The sequence below is a fragment of the Berghia stephanieae genome, chromosome 5 (genome assembly GCF_034508935.2).
Source record: "Berghia stephanieae isolate SIO BIC M18660-M18661 chromosome 5, UCSD_Bste_1.3, whole genome shotgun sequence".
Classification (NCBI taxonomy): Eukaryota; Metazoa; Mollusca; class Gastropoda; order Nudibranchia; family Aeolidiidae; genus Berghia; species Berghia stephanieae.
The window spans coordinates 24,659,737-24,667,714 of NC_088364.1; the positions used below are offsets into that span (position 1 = coordinate 24,659,737).

Below are 7,978 nucleotides of genomic sequence, written 5' to 3' on the forward strand. Positions count from 1 at the left end.
TATTTCAATAACAGGTTGTGTTTGGGTGGGTATTGGTACACGCTCGGGTCGCAGGGTCATTGCTCTACGAATCTCTACTGGCGAATGGGGAGAAAAATCCTAAGTGTCGACAGGTTGGATGTACCATAACCATAAACGAATAGGAACCGAGAAACAGTTGTAAAAATAATAAAAAGTTATTACTACAACTACAAATACTACTTCTTCTACTACTACTCCTAATCCTACTACTCCTACTACTACTACTACTACTACTACTACTACTACTACTACTACTACTACTACTACTACTACTACTACTACTACTATTACTACTACTACTATATACTACTACTACTACTACTACTACTACTACTACTACTACTACTACTACTACTACTACTACTACTACTACTACTACTACTACTACTACTACTACTACTACTACTACTACTACTACTACTACTACTACTACTACTACTACTACTACTACTACTACTACATACTACTACTACTACTACTATATACACTACTACTACTACTACTACTACTACTACTACTACTACTACTACTACTACAAATACTACTACTACTACTACTACTACTACTACTGCTGCTGCTGCTGCTGCTAATACTACTGCTACTACTAATAATAATAATAATACCATTACAACTACAAATAATGATAATAATAATCATAATGATAACTATAGAAGAAAAAAAAAAATAATAATATAAATAATAATAATATAATAATAATAATAATAATAATAATAATAATATAATAATAATCATAATCATAATCATAATCATAATAGTAATAAAAGTAATAATAATGATTATGATAATGATGATGATAATAATAATAATAATAATAATAATAATAATAATAATAATAATAATAATAATAATAATAATAATAATAATAAGAAGAAGAAGAAGAAGAAGAAGAAGAAGAAGAAGAATTAATAATAATAGTACTACTACTACTACTATTACTACTACTACTACTACTACTACTACTACTACTACTACTACTTCTACTACTACTACTACTGTAGTAGTAGTAGAAGTAGTAGTAGTAGTAGTAGTAGTAGTAGTAGTAGTAGTAGTAGTAGTAGTGGTGGTGGTGGTGATGGTGGTGGCGGTGGTGGTGGTGGTGGTGGTGGTGGTGGTGGTGGTGGTGGTGGTAACATTAGTAGTAGTGGTAATGATAACAATAGTAATAATAATAATTATTATTAGTATTGTTATAATAATAATAATAATAATAATAATAATAATAATATAATAATAATAATAATAATAATAATAATAATCATAATATAATATAATAATATAATAATAATAATAATAATAATCATAATATAATCATAATAATAATAATAATAATAATAATAATAATAATAATAATAATAATAATAATAATAATAATAATAATAATAATAATAATAATAATAATAATAATTTTTGTGGTTAATTAATGACGTCCCAACCTCACTTGCTCTTACGTCCAGTCCAATATCACATACACCACACTGCCCAAGTCAACACGAAATCAAAGTTCACACGAAAAAGAATACACGTCCACACGAAAACAACAGCGAGTCCTCGCGTCTCCATCAATTCTGCCGGTCTTCTCTCCTTAACAACTCAATTCCATCCACTACTTCCGTTCGTATTTCGCATCATCCAGAATCACATCGACCTCCTTCCGTTCATTTACTAAACATAGCAACAAAAATAAGACCACTCCCTCCTTTTATTCATAATCAACATAAAGTTATTTACATACGTACAGCTACTCCTTCCGCCTAGCACATAATGTGCAGTAATCCCTCATTCATACTTGTGAGGCCCTCTCCCCACTAGTAGATCTCCTCTCTGGGACTCCCTCATCCGTTTCATCATCGTCAGCCACCCTAGTTTTTATATCCAAAATATATGCCGGGTCATTCCATTCACATCAACATTGCAGAGTTAACATTGGTGACGGTCCCCTTATGCCACTTTGTTGTATACCTTGCGTAACCATGTTTGACCCAGACCATTGTCTACTGATAGTATATAAGAAGTCACTGCCCAGACTTCATCGCCAACTTCAACACTCCGGCCAACCCTTCTGATCTAAAGGCAGGGGCAATGTCAAAAAGTGCTTCCCTTAATTGGCCTCTTTCATAGAAAATATTCTCAAAATTTTTGGAGATTTATGTGGCCGATTCTCCTTTCATTTCTCTCCAAATAGCAAACCTATGGGTCTATTCCGGTAATGGGCCGTTAATGGGCCACATCTACTGCTGCTCTCTTCCAGTTTTCGCTAACACTCAGTTTTCCTGCATGGTGGTTTGTCGGTGCAGGGTCGATGCTCTGACACTCTTCACATTGCCTCACGACTTTCTTTACTGCATGTTTACTTGTCATATTATCATCTTTCTTAGCTAGTTCCACACCCATGTGGTGACGTCTATGAATGTCACGCAGTTCCTCAACGCTCAAGCAAATAGCATCGTTGTCAAGCGGCTTAGGGACCACCCACTTCCTCCAAACACACGTGAGTTTATCTGCCTTGTTCATAGTTGACTTGACATACTGTATTCGATCTGCAGCTGAAACTCATCTACCAAACTCTTCAGTACTCCAAGTCTCCTCTTTATGAGCAATTCTGCTGCACCATTTGTCTTGAATCTTCTCTTACTGCTTAAAGTTAAAGTCAATTTCAACTACCCTTCCACCGTTTTCGAATCTTTTTTGACAGTGATTTTCTTCAGTCCCCAATTTACACCCATGTTTATTCCTTTTAGCACGGTCTCTAATTCTGCAACATTGATGTGATTATAGTCATCCGTTATTCTCATCCAAGTGCCATCTTCTGCTACTGTACATTATATAGTCTGCTACAACAAGTCATTGATAAGTTGCCAAGGAAAGGCATCAACATATTGATGGGGGAGCCTAATGCTTAAAGTGGGACAGGATAACGTAGGTTTTGAAGGATTCATGGGACGCCATGACATGGGAGAGATGAATGACAATGGTGAGAGATTTGCAAATTTCTGTGCATTCAACAGTTTGGTATTGGGGGATCAGTGTTTACCCATAAGAGGATACACAAAGCAACTTGGGTCTCCCCAGATGGAGTGACAGAAAATCAGATTGATCAATTTATATCTCTCGAAGATTCAGACGTTCATTAGAAGATGTGACAGTACGGAGAGGGGCAGATGTTGGATCAGACCACCACCTGCTATTGGCAAAGCTTAAGCTCCGACTCAGAAATCGTGGGACCAGATTACACGCAAGAAGAAAATTCTAGGTGAATGCACTAGATGGGGAAAAGAATGAGGAGTTCAAACTACAATTGAGTAATAGATTCCAATCTCTCGCTGATCTCGAGGAGGACACAGATGTAGAGTCGCATATGGCAAAGATCAAGGAATTTGGTTTCTCCGAATTCATTCGTTGAGACATTTATCATTTATCATTTGCAGCACTCTGTAGAAATATGGCCAAAAAGTAGCAGGATTTGAAACTGCAGCGATTTCGTCGATTTCGACAAGCCTTCTAAAGAGAGATGACTTACCCATTCGGCCACGCCATCCACATGAATGACGACGCATCTTGTGTTTTGTAGTATTCTACTAGATCTATCTCTCGACTGATTTATTGTTTGGGTCATTTTATACTTTTATTGATATTTTATTTAATTAACTTATTTCTATCTGCATTGTAAAAGTTTTCATATTCTTGAATGTGAATAAATTAAATGTAAAAATATCTGAGTTTCAAAAAAGCGTCTGTTTATAACCAGTGATGATTAAAGACAGACAATACTGGCTTTAATCGTCCATGGTTATTGATAGAAGACATGACTGCGTATAATCACAGGGTTTGAAACAAGATGTACCATAGCCACATGCAAAAAAAAGCATTGGATCTATGCCACTCTAATATTAATAACACTTCTAAATTTGTTATTAAAAATAAGATAAGATAAGATATACTTTATTCATCATGTATCATGTATCGTTGTCTTGAAGGTACTGCCCCTTCCTACCTTTCAGAACTAATTGAAAGATATTCAAAACCCCGCCCCTTACGTTCGGCCAGTGATTCCACAAAACTAGTTGTCCCTCGAATTCGGAAAAATGCTGGAATGAGATCCTTTTCTCATTTCGGACCCTCTATTTGGAACGCCTTACCGCAGAGCATTCGTGAAAAAGAATCTTTGTCTATTTTTAAACGTTCGCTTAAAACATATTTGTTTCGATTTTAGTAGATGGTATGAGAAGCAAGATAGGTTTGGTTTGTGTTGTGTGTTGTGTTGTGTGTGTGTGTATGCTTGTGTGTGTAAATGAGTATGTTTCAGCCAAAGTAATTTGTAATTTAAGCGCTTAGAGTCTGGTGTCTCGGAGTTATAGCGCTATATAAGTTTTCAGCATTATTTCAGCATTATTATTATCCACACAAAAAAATGGAAATTCGTTTACAGACGTGGCATGCATGAAAATGTATAAACACAAAGTTGAGAATCTATGGCGGCAATGTATGTATAATATGCAAATGTAAAAAAAAAATGTAAAAATATACACCCAAGAACCAGTAGCAACACTTTATATATTAATTTGATAATTGAGATAGGCCATACCTCTGGCCTTTAGTCCGAACTTGTGTGTGTGTGTATTTAAAAGATAGTATTTAGATAATTTAAATCACAGTTGCGCGTTAAAAATTCGAACACCATGTGGCAAAAATGAATTAAGATGACGTGTTGTCTTTGTTTTTATAGATATAAGGGGACGGCTCCTCGTAGAGAACATAATATATTTGTGAAGGGGGTGATCGAAATCCTTCATAACTTTCTCCATTTTACTTAGACAAAAATACATCAATAATTCTGATCACAACACGGTCGGTTCATTCAATTTCAATCTTTGTGACAAAATTAAAACTACAGAATCCCAAGGTAAATTTCAAATGCATCTGCTCAACAAAAAGAAAATTCTCAGTTGTTTTGGTGCAAAAGAAATGAATAAAGCTTTTATCGTTAACACTGATCAAATAGAACCCTCTCTCGAAAAGATGAAGATTGAAAATCCTGGAATTATAATAGTCACTACGTTGTTCTTTATTTTATAAATCATTGATAATATGGCTCTCTTTCCTCATTGACAGAAGTGATTCCCAATTAAGACCATTCAGCGTGCTACTCAGACTTTTGGTAAAGCTATACCATCCTGTTGCAACTCTAGCATCTCTCCCTTGCGTCGTTTGTGTTGCATCAATTAGAGATTTTGTGTGATAACCACATACACTACTGGGATATTCAACAACCGGTCAGAGTAATGGTTTGCATACCATTTCCTTCAAATTGATTGATTTGATTTGCAGGCTTTTTTCCGGGCGAACCCTAAGGTCTTTTTGGCTTTTCCAATGATGTTTGAAATGTGTCGTCACAGTCAAGATTTGATTTGATGGTGACAGACCATTACATCATCGAAAATGACCTAGCCTTGATCGGTTTCTTAATATATGAAATATGAATGGGCCCAAAGACAGTGCCCTATGGAATGCCAGATGGGCTAGGCAGGAAGTTGAATGGAAGAGGAGAAGGAGAAGAAGACGAAGAAGCATATTTCTTTTTACCACTGATCAAATAGAACCCTCGCTGTCGGTGCTCTGGCAGTTTGTCAGGATTTCTAGCTCTCTCTCTCTCTCTCTCTCTCTCTCTCTCTCTCTCTCTCTCTCTCTCTCTCTCTCTCTCTCTCTCTCTCTCTATCTATCTCTATCTATCTATCTATCTCTATCTCTCTCTCTCTATCTACTATCTATCTCTCTTCTCTCATCTATCTATCTCTCCTCTCTCTTCTATCTATCTTCTCTCTCTCTCTCTCTCTCTCTCTCTCTCTCTCTCTCTCTCTCTCTCTCTCTCCAGGAGGAAAAGTTTCCTTTCGGAAAAGGACTTCATGTGTTTTGAAATCACCATAATTTCTATATTTCACTCTTTGCAACACGTTTCCCTTCATTTGTTCGACGTTTCCCTCTAAAATTTTCTATTCTCTTTTGGTTACTTAAATAGATTACTTTAAATGGATTGTGTAGCACTGTATCATGTCATACACGGCAACGCAGGTAGACAAAAAAACATCTCACCCATGACTGTAAAATGACTATTATTTTTGGTATTATTATCCATCAATACTAATGTAGGTCGTATGAGATTCATACTTACTTGAACCCCGTAAAGTAAAATCTATATCTTGTTATTGTTATATCTATTTGTATTCACCTTCTGCGGTTTTTTCTTTCTTGCTTTTTTTCAATAATTCGACAAGCCTGTTGAATATACTCGTTTTCTCCTTGGTTTAGAGGGGCATTTTAGGATGGCGCCTTTGTTTCTTATTTGTTGTCTCAAAATCTTTGTGATGTACTCGATATAATGTTTAATCTTCTTTAACCTGCACTGAGAAAAATTCTCTTTCTCATGATCACAAACTTTTACTTTAGATATCGATTGATTTGGTGTAATTCCAAATTTGTCAAAAAGTCTTAAACCGGAAACTTCTGAAGACGTGTAAAACGTATAGAAAACACCCACACCCACCCACACACACACAAACACACATATATATATATATATATATATATATATATATATATATATATATATATATATATATATAACCGCAAAATGATCCATAATGGTGAAGTTTCTTGCTCAAAAGAAAGGGAATTGATGTTGACTCGATCTTCCAGACATGTTCAAAATCCACCGATCTACCTCGTCCACATATATTGAAAATGTTTTTGAAGATTCGGATCGGACCACAAAATCATTGTCCATCTTGGATATTCTGGCCTCTTCCTCCTAGACTAAAGGTACTTTAATTCTATCTCATTAAGTTTGCCATTCCTGCAATATAGCTTTTTTTTTCATATTGCAAACGTGACAACTCTATTTGAGTCGAAGTCTATCTCATCAAGAGATCATTTCCCTGCAAAGTTATTTACGCTAGTAGCGAGTATTCGAGGTCCCAGTTGCAGACAAGAATTACACTCATACAGGATCCGACAAGTAGGAATCTATTACGGTACACCGCCTAAGAAACGCGTCTCGAAGAATATGGACCAGACTTTGCTGAGTTGGTTGACACCCATACATGGACATGAAGTGGAACCATCAAATTCATCCAAAGTTTATAGAGGCCAACTGCATCGAACAGCTTTCCCGTTGGAATGGCATGTTTCAAGTGGAGAGGTAGCTATGCTCAACTACTGCTACCAGTGTTGTTGCTGCTTAATGGGACGAAGGTAAAGTTCTCGTTATCTTTACTAATCTCCCTCGTATAAATACGATTTAATTTAAAAACACAGTCTAAGATTTGAAGTCACAACACTAAATAATAATAACAACAACAACAACAACAACAATAATAATAATAATAATAATAATAATAATAATAATAATAATAATAATAATAATAATAGATAACATTTATATAGCGCATTTTCACATTTATTTATCTAATGCTCAATGCGCGTTACATTGTTTTTGGGGTTTTTTATGCATTTCTTGTGCCATATACAATCCAAACCCTACAGCAGTTAGTATATTTTCTCTTACAAATAACAAAATAGCTAAATGACATCATTGAATATTGCTGCTTTTTCTCTGTTGCGTCATGGATCAAACATAATAAAAAAATTTATTGTTACATCAAAATTAGGATGGCGTTTGAAAATACCATAGGCATCAAAATAACGAAATCTTAAATCTAAAAATAATTTCATTTCATTTGCAGGACAAAAAAGTCTTTACTGATGACACGTTCACGTTTTCTCTTCTTTATTCTTATTTGCAGGTCTAATAACCCACATTGTTGTGTTCTCATTATCGTCATGGAAATACTCTCAAACCGGCAAAAGTAGTGTCCATTACAACAATGCAAAAACAAACTGGGCAATTGCGTTCGGTTATCAGACCTGCAAATGTGTGCGCGTA

The 7,978-nt window shown here is 35.2% G+C and overlaps 1 long non-coding RNA gene across 10 annotated transcripts in view; it reads right to left on the reverse strand.

Annotated features, from left to right (window-relative positions):
• Window positions 1-1,630, reverse strand: part of LOC144972636 (uncharacterized) — a 24,309-nt gene extending 22,679 nt beyond the window's left edge. For 3 of the 10 annotated variants that reach the window (XR_013645395.1, XR_013645392.1, XR_013645388.1), the window contains exons 1-2: window positions 1,481-1,630; window positions 1-99 (exon numbers count right to left, since the gene is read on the reverse strand). The exon at window positions 1-99 is cut by the window's left edge and continues 21 nt beyond it. This is a non-coding gene — a long non-coding RNA (uncharacterized LOC144972636). Of the gene's footprint in view, window positions 100-1,475 lie in introns of all 10 variants that reach the window. The other 7 variants (XR_013645397.1, XR_013645394.1, XR_013645391.1 and 4 more) reach the window with 3 other exon arrangements.
• Window positions 1,631-7,978: the final 6,348 nt, after the last annotated feature.